General features: G+C 36.2%; 1 protein-coding gene across 6 annotated transcripts in view; it reads right to left on the bottom strand.

Annotated features, from left to right (window-relative positions):
- The window catches only part of tim (timeless), a 122,864-nt gene that overhangs the window by 12,516 nt on the left and 95,606 nt on the right, over positions 1-14,742 (bottom strand). The window contains exon 18 of one of the 6 annotated variants that reach the window (XR_010949799.1): positions 10,739-11,475. The exons of the other annotated variants lie outside the window; for them this stretch is intronic. The gene's annotated coding sequence lies outside the window, so the exon portion shown is untranslated. Of the gene's footprint in view, positions 1-10,738; positions 11,476-14,742 lie in introns of those variants that run through there. 6 annotated transcript variants of the gene reach the window in all.

The following is a 14,742-nucleotide window of genomic DNA, read 5'->3' as shown; positions in this document are numbered from 1 at the left end:
AGTCATCCCGAAATGTTTTAGAAATATCCGCAAAAGTGTTCAAGAATGTACGATACAACTCGATCCCCTTCAAATTGGTTGGAAGGCCTTCAATTTGTTTCGCATGGAGAACGGTGGTACTTTATTCTATATTAATTAATATACACATGCACGCCCTCTTTCCTTTTACTGAATGTCGAAATGTGGCCATCTTTAATTGACTGATTTGATATCTTCTTATGAAGGAAAATGAAGAGATCCTATTTTATTGTATGAATCAATGTGTCCTAGTTTTTATTGCCCTTTTTTCTTTTACCCCACTTTTACGAATATGTTTCTAAGTTCCGCACCTATTCACTTCAAATATTAATAAACTTTTTATCACCAATCCTTCATTTCAGTCAACCGGCTTCAGCTTGAAAAATTGTCAACAGCGTGGTTTTAGATAAATTTGGTCTCTACCTCAGATTCTGGGCGAGTGGACTAATTCGCCCTTATCCTACACAAACTCTCTATATTTATTTTTGTTGGTGGCATTGGTTACCACGGCGTCAAGAGACTTTGAGCGGTCGCTACGTTATGGCTCGCAGAAAACCTCGTTAACAAGAGACTGATGCGTCCACAGTCATGGTACATATGGAAGTAGACGAACAAATAAATTTGGTTTCTATCTTTACTGACCCATCGGTTATTTTATCAACTGTTAATCTTTCACAGATCCCTTTATTGTTATTTTGACAGCTACAACATCTTGTGATTTCATCATACACCGGTACATGGTTCACTAGGTCCGTCATCTTACATTTACTTGTAACTTTGGCATCGATCAACTACTAACTGAGATCTAGTAATCTATATCTCATTTTTGTGTGAGTGTGTCTGACTCAAATAACATCAACATATTTGGGTGTTTTCATTAAGTATTCATTGAGGAAATGGCTGAGTGCCATCGCAGCCTTAGAAAAAAACCCAAATTACAAGTTGTCCACTGTTATCTGATTTGGATTGGTCTGTTGTATAACACATTTCATCTGGAGTTTTGCTATAAATTGCTAGTTAGTGCATCCGCCGCGTAAATTTGAGCAAATTTTCCTGGGAGTGTGAGTGTGAGTTAGAATGGAAGTGAGAGTAGGAGTGAAAGTGGGAGAAAAAAAATGAAATAAGGAATGGGCAAGAATAATTCAAAACGGAAGATAATGTAGCAGAGAATCGGATGTAAAGTGAAGAAGGGAGGCAAGCCTCACTTTTAAAATTAAGGCAAACCAATTTCATTTAGACGTTCGCTTATTATAACTTAAAAATTTATTTCCGAGAAAATTTCGGCGTAAATAAGAAGAAGTTTGGGCATATGTCAGCGTATTTCGTGGATACAATAAAGATCTTATTAAGAGTCTGGAGACAACTCATAGAAGGTAAATTGTCCGCCTGTACAGGATATACTCTTAATGAAAAATAAAATAAATATAATTCGCGATAACCTCCGAAGAGATTCTAGACCGAGCTTCTCTTCCAATTTGCGTCGTGCGTGCTCTTTTTAATTTTACTTATGAATTGGCGGGACGGGATCTACTTGTTTTATGCCGACTCCGAACGGCACCTGCAAGGCAGGTGAGTGTTCCCTAAGAGCTTTTCATGTCAGAAGTACACTCAGAGTGCTTTCCAAACACTGCAGAGGAGCAAACCCGTTAAAAAAATTTGTTTCTAATTGAAAAAACTTGTTTCTAAAATTTTGATGTGGCTTTGCTCCGGGCGTGAACCCATGATCTTCGGTGTGGTAAGCGGAGCCGCTACCATCACACCACGGCGGCCGCCAACTTCTTTTAATGACTTCCAGATTTTTATGAGCTCAGTTCGTCGTCTTTTAGAATGTAGTTCGGTTTCTGTTTTTTTTTTTTAATAACTTCTGACTTTAGAAAACATTCTACATGTTGTCGAGATGAATTTTGAATTGCTATGTAACCAGTACGAAATCTGTTCCACATGATTTCGACACCATCAGTGCGAAATCTTGTGGGATGAAAAAACTGGCTAGTATTTTGCACGCCACTGTACTTAAGCACACTTGCATTGGGGAGCACATACATATATACATATTTATGCATTTTAATTTTATAAAAAAGTAATAGAAAGTTTTCCTTGAGTGCATAAACAATGCAACATTCTGTCATGATTTTTTATAAATTAAAATTGAATTTGAATTGGCGGTGGAAATTGTTTAACCAACTTAGTAAATCACCCACGAGCATGATTTAATACAGAATAAATTACATAAGTTAATTATGGCAAAGTGAGTTTAAAATTATGTTGTATAACTGCAAGCAAAAGAAACGCATGTCAAACAACATAACGGTGGATTCTTGAGAAAAAGTGCTAAATCCACTTTGTATGTGCATATTGTTGCTTTTTTGAAGTAAGAGTACTTCGCGGCCCAAGGAAACTAGATGCTTCAACATAACAGCTCAAAACTCAGTGTGTGTCATTTGAGGTCACATCGAGATTAAGGCTAGATAAACAGGAGCTTAACCTGTTAAAATATCAATATCGTAGTTAAGGCAGAATGACGCACGTCTATTAGCAGCGAAGAAGTAATCTTATTGGCCTTGGAAGTGATTTTGAAGTTGCCTGCTTGGATACAACAACAATAACCATCGACGGTATACCTAAAACTTGAAGTAGGCGGGCGTTGGGAGCGTATATTTGTATATGAGAGATACGGGTGTCAAATTTGACTTATGTGATCTCTCGATTTTGCAGGTAGCTCAAGTTTATAAATTTGTGTCGTAATCAGCATAACAAAAAGAGCTTCGCGAAATAATATAAACCCGTTGTCTCAAGCTTTGTCTCTGAATTATATTTGTCTATTGATGGCGCCGCCGTGGTGTGATGGTAGCATGCTCCCCACACCGAAGATGCCGGGTTCAGGCCCCGGGCAAAGCAAGAGCAAAATTTTATAAACAAGTTTTTTTCAATTTTTCAAAATTTTTCTAAGCGGGGTCGCCCCTTGGCGGTGTTTGGCAAGCACTCCGAGCCTATTTCTGCCATGAAAAGCTCTCAGTGAAAACTCATCTGCCTTGCAATAAAACAAGTAGGTTCCGTCCCAACAATTTGTATGAAAAAAATTTAAAGGAGCAGGACGTAAATTGGAAATTGGAAGAGGAGCTTGGCCTAAAATCTCTTCTGAGTTTATAGCGTCTTACATTTATGTTTTATTTATTTCTATTTATTCTTTTCATGGTTGAAAGAATCGATATTCTTAAAGCGTCCGAAAGCCAAAATTTCACTATATTTCAGTAAATAGTCTAGAAAACGTAGAGTTCAAGCACTTAGAAGGACTAATTGAATAGGAGCAAAAATTGATTCGTCCCAGTCTTTGGTATCTTAACCAATATCTACACATATTATAAATCAAAGTCTTAAATTTTAGAAAAAGGTAACCTCGGGCACTGCTGAACGGCATGCTATGCATATAAACTAGCCCATCCATTTCTGAAAAGTTTAGAAATTATGTTTTACAGTTTTTTATATGACGCGCACCATTGGTACGAACGAATACAAAGTCAATGCTGTACCGGATAGATGTATAATGGTGTGAGTAGTAAATCAACGGCCTTTTTTTAATTGGGTAACGGATTGATTTTTCGTATGTGCTGTTTATGCTAAAAACAATTTCACCATATATTAGCCACCTTTCAATTTTCCAAGTAGGTACACGTTAATCAAGCAAATAAAAAACAAGTAAAGAAGGTTAAGTTCGGGTGTAACCGAACATTACATACTCAGTTGAGAGCTATGGTGACAACATAAGGGAAAATAACCATGTAGGAAAATGAACCGAGGGAAACCCTGGAATGTGTTTGTATGACATGTCTATCAAATGAAAGGCACTAAAGAGTATTTTATGAGGGAGTGGGCCATAGTTCTATAGGTGGACGCCATTTAGGGATATCGCCATAAATGTGGATCAGGGTTGACTCTAGAATTTGTTTGTACGATATGGGTATAAAATTAAAGGTATTAATGAAGGTTTTAAAAGGGAGTGGTGGTAGTTGTATAGGTGGTCGCCTTTTCGAGATATCGCCATAAAGGTGGACCAGGAGTGACTCTAGAATGCGTTTGTACGATAAGGGTATAAAATTAAAGGTATTAATGAGGGTTTTAAAAGTGAGTGGTGTTAGTTGTACAGGTGGTCGCCTTTTCGAGATATAGCCATAAAGGTGTGACTCTAGAATGCGTTTGTACAATATGGGTATCAAAAGAAAGGAGTTAATGAGTATTTTAAAAGGGAGTGGGCCTTAGTTCTATTGGTGGACGCCTTTTCGAGGTATCGCAACTTAGACTTTGTTTGTACGATATGGGTATCAAATGAAAGGTGTTAATGAGTATTTTTATAAGGGAGTGGGTCTTCGTTCTATAGGTGGTCTCTTTTTCGAGATATCGCCATAAAGGTGGACGAGGGGTGACTCTATAATACGTTTGTACGATATGGGTAGCAAATGAAAGGTGTTAATTAGTATTTTTAAAAGGGAGTCGGTCTTCGTTCTATAGGTGGTCGCTTTTTCGAGATATCGCCCCAAAGGTGGACCAGGGGTGACCCTAGAATATGTGTGTATGATATAAATCAAATGAAAGGTATTAATGAGGGTCTTAAAACGGAGTGGTGGTAGTTGTATGGGTGGTCGCCTTTTCAGAGATATTGCCATAATGGTGGACCAGGGGTGACTCTAGAATGCGTTTGTATAATATGGGTATTTTTAAAAGGGAGTGGGTCTTCATTCTACAGGTGGTCACGTTTTTGAGATATCGCCATAAAGGTGGACCAGGGGTGACTCTAGAATATGTTTGTACGATATGGGTATCAAATGAAAGGTGTTAATGAGTATTTTAAAAGGCCGTGGGGCTTAGTTCTATAGGTGGACGCCTTTTCGCGATATCGCCGTAAAGGAGGACCAAGGGTGACTCTAGAATGTGTTTGTACGATATTGGTATCAAATTAAAGGTATTAATGAGAGTTTTAAAAGGGAGTGGTGGTAGTTGTATATGTGAAAGCGTTTTCCAGATATCGACCAAAATGTCGACCAGGGTGACCCAGAACATCATCTGTTGGATACAGCTAATTTATTTATATATTTAATACCTGCCAAGATTTCAAGGGTTTTTTATTTCGCACTACAGAAATTTTTCATTTTCTTCTACTTAATATGGTAGGTGTCACACCCATTTCACAAAGTTTTTTTCTAAAGTTATATTTCGCGTCAATAAACCAATCCAATTACCATGTTTCATCCCTTTTTTCGTATTTGGTATAGAATTATGGCATTTTCTTCATTTTTCGTAATTTTCGATATCGAAAAAGTGGGCGTGGTCATAGTCGGATTTCGTTCATTTTTTATACCAAGATAAAGTGAGTTCAGATAAGTACGTGAACTAAGTTCAGTAAAGATATGTCGATTTTTGCTCAAGTTATCGTGGTAAGGGCCATGCGGAAGGACAACGGACGACTGTGTATAAAAACTGGGCGTGGCTTCAACCGATTTCGCCCATTTTCACAGAAACAGTTAACGTCATAAAATCTATGCCCCTACCAAATTTCAAAAGGATTGGTAATTGTTTGTTCGACTTATGGCATTAAAAGTATCCTAGACAAATTAAATGAAAAAGGGCGGAGCAACGCCCAATTTGAAATTTTCTTTTATTTTTGTATTTTGTTGCACCATATCATTACTGGAGTTGAATTTTGACATAATTTACTTATATACTGTAAAGATATAAAATTTTTTGTTAAAATTTTATTTAAAAAAAATTTTTTTTTAAAAGTGGGCGTGATCCTTCTCCGATTTTGCTAATTTTTATTAAACGTACATATAGTAATAGGAGTAACTTTCCTGCCAAATTTTATCATGATATCTTCAAAGACTGCCAAATTACAGCTTGCAAAAATTTTAAATTACCTTCTTTTAAAAGTGGGCGGTGCCAAGCCCATTGTGCAAAATTTTACTAATTTTCTATTCTGCGTCATAAGTTCAACCCACCTACCAAGTTTCATCGCTTTATCTGTCTTTGGTAATGAATTCTCGCACTTTTTCGGTTTTCGAAAAAGTGGGGGTGATTATGGTCCGATATCGTTCATTTTAAATAGCGATCTGAGATGAGTGCTCAGGAACCTACATACCAAATTTCATCAAGATACCTCAAAATTTACTCAAGTTATCGTGTTAACGGATGGACGGACATGGCTCAATCAAATTTTTTTCGATCCTGATAATTTTGATATATGGAAGTCTATATCTATCTCTATTCCTTTATACGTGCATTAAGTGTTAGGAGAAATGGAAGCCAATAGTTGGCTGCCCTGGTGTGATGGCAGTGGCTACGCCTACCACACTGATGGTCGTAGGTCCTGGCCCCGGAAAAGCAACACCAGTATATTACAAACCAGTTTTTTTTAGTTATAAAATAATTTTCTAAGGGCGGTGGCTCCTCGGCAGTGATATGACAAACACTCCGAGTGTGTTTCTGCTTGCAGATGCCATTCGTAGTCGACATAAACCATGTAGCTCCCGTCCCACCAATTTGCTGGAAAAATTAAAAAGTTGCACGACGCCAATGGCACTTTGCATTTATTTTATTCACTGTCTAATTTTTCAAGACCGCCCTAATCGAAAAACCCAGCTCGAGAACAACCACATTTAGGAGCTAGCATGCAAAAGATACAGTTCTTCCCATAGAACATCAGCACTATTCGTTATTTGAGGGGAGAATTGGCACAGCTTGTTATTTGCGTCACTAGCACAGCTCAGTTGTGTTAGCCTGCAGCAGCTTTTGGACGCAAAACGCAACCGGCGTCAATAGTGTTTCCGGATATTCGGGCTAGTTCCTAAACAAGGTAGTTTCCGAGCACCCCCAAAATCTTTGAGAGTGTTTGGTGTTGATAACAAAAGCTACTTTTAGCTCAGTATAAGCCGAATAACGTAGGGTACGTCATATATATATCTTTAGTAAATAACTACATACTTATGTGCATATGTACATATGTCTGTATCTTTGTATACTAAAGTAAAAAAAATATTCTTTAAAATCACGTCTGTAACTTCAATTAGCACAGATTCACCTTAACCTTTCCAATTACAAATAGATCAAAGAGCAAAAGGTTTCGCAAACCATATTCAATCCCAGAGGCAACACAAAAAGGTCACAAAAACAAGTCATAGTTTTTAAGAGCGTTGCTCAAGTACTCGGGCATAAAAGTGCTATTGTGACGATTTTTTTTTGTTTTCATACCAAACAATATTTTTTTGCGTTTGTATCTGCAGCTTAACCACATAGTACCTGTTGACTACTAGAAAAAATGGGTTGGGTGTTGTTATTGGCATTAACAAAGCTGGTAAGATACTCATGAATTGTATATGATGTGCGAAGTCTTACTTACGTACTCACTTATGGCACGGTTCAATGGCATGTAATTTTTGTTGTTGGACAAGCATCAGTCACATAAATCAAATTAATTATTAAGTAAACAAGACTTGTAGTCAAAAAGTTCTCGATGGCGTAAAAAACGTTCTCGTTAAGCAAAAATAGAATTTAGTGCAAGAGCAAAAAAAAACAAGTAAGGACAGGACTGTCTTCGGCTGTGTGGGATCAAATCGGGACCGTATTTGAAGGATTCTTTTAGGGTCTTTAGATGTAGTAGAACATCTTCAGGCAGCAAATGTGGGGCATATATTGAGTTACTAGAATGGAGCTCATACAGATAATTTGTAGGTGATGAATCAACCACAGCAGAGTAATTAGAGTGAAAGAATTGAGCGAAGAAGTTTGCAATCTCTTGATCGTCGCTGGAAATGCTATTTCTAAACTTCATGGCTCAAGGAAATCCGTTATTTCTGCGTTTAGAATTTACGAAATCATAAAAAGACTTCGGGTGGCAAATAATGTTTCTTTTAATTTTACATATGTAAGCTTTATAACACTTTTTATTAAGTTCAAAATACTTATGACGGAAAATAGCGTACTGTGCATAATGAGAATGTAAACTGGTTCTCTTATATAATTTGAATAAACGTGATTTCTTATTTTTTAAAGCTTTTAAATCTTTAGTAAACCAGGCTTGCACTGGTTCAATGTACGAGCATGTGCGTTTGGGCACATGTTTTTCAAATAAAATATAAATGGTTTTATTAAAATGTAGAACGTTTTCCTCTACATCCTCTTTATATCGAGGCCACGTTATCTCAGAAAGCTCTTTATTTAAATTGTTGAAATTAGTTTTGGAAAAATCAAAGCATCTGGTAGAGACACGTGTTTTGTTAGTGCAGCCGACTTCGTTGCTTATGATTTCGTAAGTTATCTCAAGAGAAGGATGGTAAACGTCTTCTGGCAAAACAAGAGGTTCACACCGATTTATAGAGAATTTAGATATGTCGTCAACAAATGCTAAATCTAAGAATTTTCCATACTTATTCGGAAAGAAGTTGACCTGATTAAGGCAAAGATCAGTAATTCCATCCAAAAAGTCATTTTTATGCATCTTGGATGATACGGGGACAATATTGTGATCAACGGTATTCCAAGATATATGTGGCAGGTTAAAGTCGCCTAAAACAATCATTGTCATCGAATTCAATCATTATCATCGAATTGACTGATTGTAACAGTGAAACACTGATAGATCAGAAGACGGTGGAATATAGCAAACGGCTAAGTAAATATAACCCCGGCCTAGTAAGATTCGGATGCATTTAAACCCGATGGAGTCAACTTCGGCTAAACTCTGAGGGGCCGCGATTTAGAGGTACTATGACATTTTTTTTTAATTCAGGAGAGTCTTTTGTTGTGTAGAGGGTAATTTTCATACCCATGGGTAACTAGGGCCTCGAGATATAGGCCAAAACGTGGGCCAGTGAATGCCTGGACAGTGGTTATACAATATGGATATCAAATGAAAGCTGTTGATGAGTGCTTTAGTTCAGAGTAATATATGATCCAGAGACGGACTGGGACTAGGATTAGGACTAGGAATGTGACTGAGACTCGGAGTGGGACTGGGACTGGGACTGGAATAAAATACATACCACCCTCTGGGACAGGCCATAAGGGATGCAGAAGGATGAGAAGAAATTGAGAGAAGAGAAAAGAGAGAAGGAAGGAGTTAGGAAAAAATGAAGAGGGGGGAGGGCAGAGTCAGACGGAAAAAGCTTATTAAAATGTATGCAGATAGGTCAAATTTAGGGCAGGACAACGTCTGCCGGGTCTTCTGGTATAAAATAAAAAAAAGGTAGGTACTTTGTGTGAGGATGCAAAGTTTCACGTTTTTTGTGGTCTGCATGTAAAAACTATGACTACGAATCACGTATTTCAAAAATATATGACGTAAACGTAAGTATTTGATGAAATTTGATGAATTTTGAAGCTTCTATCCGAAAAAAGGGGCAAAAATGACAGTTTATATGGAGTATATAATATATATAACACCGATCTCTATGATTTTTTTAGACAACAATATATGCTATATACGTAAGCATTCATTGAAATTTGAAGCCTCTAGCTCTTAAAATAGGGCAGTAAATACGAAAAGTTTCTTATCTGAACAAGCGGTTGTGGGGATATATACTATATATACGACCGATCTCATCCATTTTTTCGGACAACTATATGTGCAATATACGAAAGTATATGGTGAAGTTTGAAGCTTCAATCTGATAAATTGAGAAAGATATGACAAAAATCCTCTTTTTCTGAAAAATCGGTTGTATGGAGGATTAATGCTATAGTGGTCCGATCCGGCCGGTTCCGACAAATGTCTAATCGGATACCCAAACACACCCTCTCACCAAATTTTATCAAGATATTTCAAAAATTGAGGGACTAGTTTGCATACAAACAGACAGACGGACAGACGGACATGGCTATATCAACTCAGCCCTTCATCCTGATTATTTCGGTATACTTAATGGTGGGTCTATCTATTTTCCTTTAAGGACATACAATTTTGAGATTCGTGCCAAAGTTAATATACCATTTCATTTTCATAGGTATAAAAAGGCAGCAACAGTGGCTGAAATATACTACCATATAATTACCCATTCATAAATAGGTAGCACCATAGGCAGTGGGTTGAATTTACTGTTAACCAAATTATAAAAGATTTATCTGTAGCCATTACTTCTACTGTAGCAAATTATATACTGGGGATTTGATGCATTTTTAATGCACGAAAATGATGTACTTACAAGCAAAAATAATATACTGAACCGATTGGTAATAAATCGCAAATAAATGTTGTGGCTTATGTAGAAATGTGTGTAAGCGGAGGTGTTGGCATTTAATGCTGTTTCAGATTGTTAAGCAGTAGTTGCCGCAGTTATTGACTTAAAGGTTATTGTGGTATCAATTATATTTACACCTTTACAAATATATACATACTTATAAAAGGGTGTAAGGGTGCGCCTTACAGTCAGGGATTTACATAAGAAGTACGATAAATGAATTTGCCAGCGTGTTACTCGCGGCATGTATGGCTGTCGTAAGAGGCAACTAATATACCCAATCGATACGAGGTGTTGTGTAGCGCAACCCAACCAGGGGATGCCATCGTATTGTATAGCTTCTCCAACCCAATTTTCAAACTCACCTACACGTGGTGAATCCTGTTAATTAAGCAGACGAAGCTCTGGCGAACCCCAGTTCCTATTGACACTAGGGCGTGGGGAAGAGCGGGATGGCCTAGAAGGTTCAATGTGGTATTATTAAATAGTTTCCGTCAAAGTCGGGCTTATACCTTAATGATGCTTGTTACCGGAACGAACCGAATCTATATCCATCAAAGGAACATCAATATCAATAACACTCCTCAAAACCCTCGGAGTGTGTCTTAATCACTACAATAACAACAACAACAACCTTTTAACTTTTGGAGTTTTACTATTAAAATAAAAAAAAATAATTTTTAAGGGAGGTCAGAATTTTTTGTATTTGACTTCCAATGTCCACGTTGTAATAGCAAATATAAGCTACGGATGGTGAGCAACCCTTTTCGTTTTAAATTTTTTCTTTGCACTTTTTATTTTGCTTTGACAGTTGATGATTTGCTATTCAATATTGAAAAAATAAACTTCGGTTTTTGATGTTGCGTTTTTGCAATGACGTAGCAAATGCATAGCCGTGTATTTTGTTAGTGTAATGTAATAAATATGCTACGGAAATTTGCGATGATGTTAAACCATTTGCACAAAATCTTCAAATTGTTATATTTTTTAGTATTTATTTCCCTGGGAAAATAATAGTATTTTTTTTTTTTTTGATTTCACTCGGAAAATAATGTTTATTTTTAGATTTTTTCAATTTTTGTAATTTTTTGTTTAGTTCTCTCCTTTTCCAAATTTTTTTTGTTTTTGTTCTGTTTTACGATTTTTTTTTTATTTTGTCAGATTTCCATAGATCTTAGCCCAAAAGGCAGCTAACTAAAAATCTGACTTTCAATCCAGACTTCCAGTTCAATACCTATCGATTGTATAGGAATCTTTTTTGACAATCAGTCTCTCGAGTTTTCTGAACCTTGCGATTTACTGGGAAGATCGCGTTTAGTTCTAGGTGTTCGAAATATATACATATTTGTTGTGTTATTGTGTATGTTTTCGAGATCCTCCTTAACGGCTGAACCGATTTTGGTGCAAACTTTTGTCCGTTTTTATACTCAGCGCGCTTTGCACACAGAGTATATTAACTTTAATTGGATAACGGTTGGTTGTACAGGTATAAAGGAATCGAGATAGATATAGACTACTATATATCATAATCATCAGTGTCCGTTAACACGATAACTTAAGTAAATATAGAGGTATCTTTACCAAATTTGGTACACGAGCTTATCTGGACCCAGAATAGATTGGTATTGGAAATGAGCGAAATCGGATGATAACCACGCCCACTTTTTATATATATAACATTTTGGGAACCAGAAAAATCCGGATTATTTAGTAAATAATACACCTAGAATGTTGAAATTCGACGTGTGGACTGATATTGAGTTTCTTGATTAAAATTTGAAAAAAAAAATTTAAAAAAAAATTTGAAATGGGCGTGGCACCGCCTACTTGTAATAAAATCAATTTTACAAATATGTATTATTAATCATAAATCAAAAATCGTTAAACCTATCGTAACAAAAGAGGTTGCCTTTACTATAAGGAATGCTTTGAAGAAAAATTAACGAAATTGGTTAAGGACCACGTCCACTTTTATATAAAAGATTTTTAAAAGGGTCGTGGACGAATAAAATAAGCTATATTTTTGCAAACAAGAGCTTTATATCAATGGTATTTCATTTCCCAAGTGGATTTATAACAATAAATAGGGAAAACTTCAAATTTTAAAAAATGGGTGTGGCACCGCCCCTTTTATGACTAAGCAATTTTCTGTGTTTCGGGAGCCATAACTCCAAGAAAAATTAACGGATCGTAATAAAATTGGGTACACAGATTTTTCCTGTAGCAGGAAATATTTTTAGAAAAAATGGACGAGATTGGTTAAAGACCACGGCAACTTAGATATAAGACAAATTTAAAAGGGTCCTAGACTAGAATAATAAACTATAACTTAGCAAAAAATAGTTTTGAATCAATGATATTTCACTAATCAAGTTTTATTGTAAGAGGAAATGGTGAGACATTTTTTTAAACGGGTGGTGCCACGTGTTATGTAGAAAAGTAATTTATCTGAAATGAAATGTACAATTGAAGCTCACGCTGAGTATATAATATTCGGTTACACCCGAACTTAGACACCTTTACTTGTTTTCGTTTCTTTCCAGGAAGTACAACAAAGGGCGAGGTGTTCTTATCTCCACGACTAACTTTATGTTTGAGAAACTTTACTTTCCAGAAAGGTAACCAGGGACCGACCTATTAAAAAAAAAAATTGCTTTTGATGCGACTAGCCTTGAATTTTAACCAGGGATCTTTGATCAAATAGAAAGGTGAGCAAGTCCCAACCTATTGTAAGAAATCTTATTTATGGTGGGATTTGTTAAAATATATTATTTTGGTAACCTTTTGGGTATTTGAGTATTTGGGATACTTTTATCTCTATGAAGGGGAACAGATTCCAACCTATTTTGGGCTTATTTCCAGGACTTTGTCGCAGCGGCTCTGCCCACAGGCCCAATGAAACAAGTCTAATCCTGTTCATGTGTTTTGTTGCGATTTATTTCAAATTTATTATATACATAGGCAGTTTTTCGAATAGGTTAATTTTTGGGGTATTTTCCGTCAGGGAAGTGGATCAGGGTCGATCTATTCTTTTGTATGATGCGATTTTTTTCAAACTTAATACATCGAGTGCGATTTACCTACCAACTAATGAGCTGTTAGCCAGGCCATATAAGCCTTAACTACTTTTTTCGGGATGTGGGCGATGTTGGTTCTTTATGAAAAAATCGAAATCGTAGTTCGAGAGGGAGAGAAGCGGATAAATAAATTAATAAAGAGACAGAGTGTCGGAAAGGTAACGAACATCTTCAGGGATGGGAAAGGAATATCATCAGGCAGGAGATCGGTTGTAAAAGAGATCTAGGGAAAATTAGAGGCATAAGAGTATAGTGATGACAATAATGTAAGGAAAGTAAAGAGGGAGAAGATGTAGAATAAAATATGAGACAAAATGTGGTACAGAGTAAATGGAAGATCGCACAGTATTAGAGTTATAAGAGACAGGCTGGCGCATTTGGTAATGGCTAATATACGATAAATATTATAGAAAGAATTTAGCTTAGCTTAGCAATATGATTAAGATATAATTAATTTAATAAAATAGAGTTAATTTTTTATTGCAGGAAGGATGGAAGTTTCCCTCTCAGAAAAAGAACTTGTTTGGATGGAAATTAATAAAATTTGCCAAAATGAAATGATATATATATATATGTACAGTCACAAAAGGTGGACCTAATAAAAAATTTTTGGGCGAGGTTAAAGCATAAGCGTAATTAAAATGCAAAGACCTATCTCACAACATTTGCGTAAAAATAAATTTTTTTCAATTGGATATTCCGTTTATTGCCGGGACGCTTCTGTGGAAAAGATTTCTCCAAAATTTTCGACACATTTTCAGATCCCCCTAATGTACTCTTTCACATTTTTCCCATTAAACTTCCAAAGTGTTGATTACATGCAATAGGCGAAAACCAAGAAACAACCTAATTCTCATTCGTTTTGTTTTGGCGCGATTTTATTGTTATTTAACCATCAATTGCCAATTGTTGAAGGCATTCAATTTGATGAATTGCTCACGCTTCGAGCGGAATTCTAGCAAACAATCGTAATTAACTGGTTTTTATACCTTTCATGAACATTAAGTGGTATATTAACTTTGGTCCGATGTTTGAAACGTTGAGAAATATAGACGATAGACTAACCCTTAAGTATACCGAATTGATCAGGGCGACGAACTGAGTTGATATAGCCATGTCCGTCTGTCCGTCCGTCCGTCTGTCTGTTTTAACGCAAACTAGTCCCTCAAATTATGAGATATCTCAATGAAATTTGGCACAAGGATGTATTTTTGTATTATATTAGACATTTGTCGGATCCGGTAGGATCGGACCACTATAACATATATCTCCCATACAACCGATCGTTGAGATAACACGATTTTGGCATTCCTGCCGCAATTTAGAAAGTATAAACGTGAAACTCGGTGATATATATTTTAATATATCATAGAAGATTTTCTGAAAAAATCATTTTGATCGGAGCTATATATAATATATATCCC

The sequence above is a fragment of the Eurosta solidaginis genome, chromosome 2, assembly GCF_040869045.1.
Source record: "Eurosta solidaginis isolate ZX-2024a chromosome 2, ASM4086904v1, whole genome shotgun sequence".
Lineage (NCBI taxonomy): Eukaryota > Metazoa > Arthropoda > Insecta > Diptera > Tephritidae > Eurosta > Eurosta solidaginis.
Note: the sequence above shows the minus strand (reverse complement) of the source record. Positions and strands in the feature narration are given on the sequence as shown.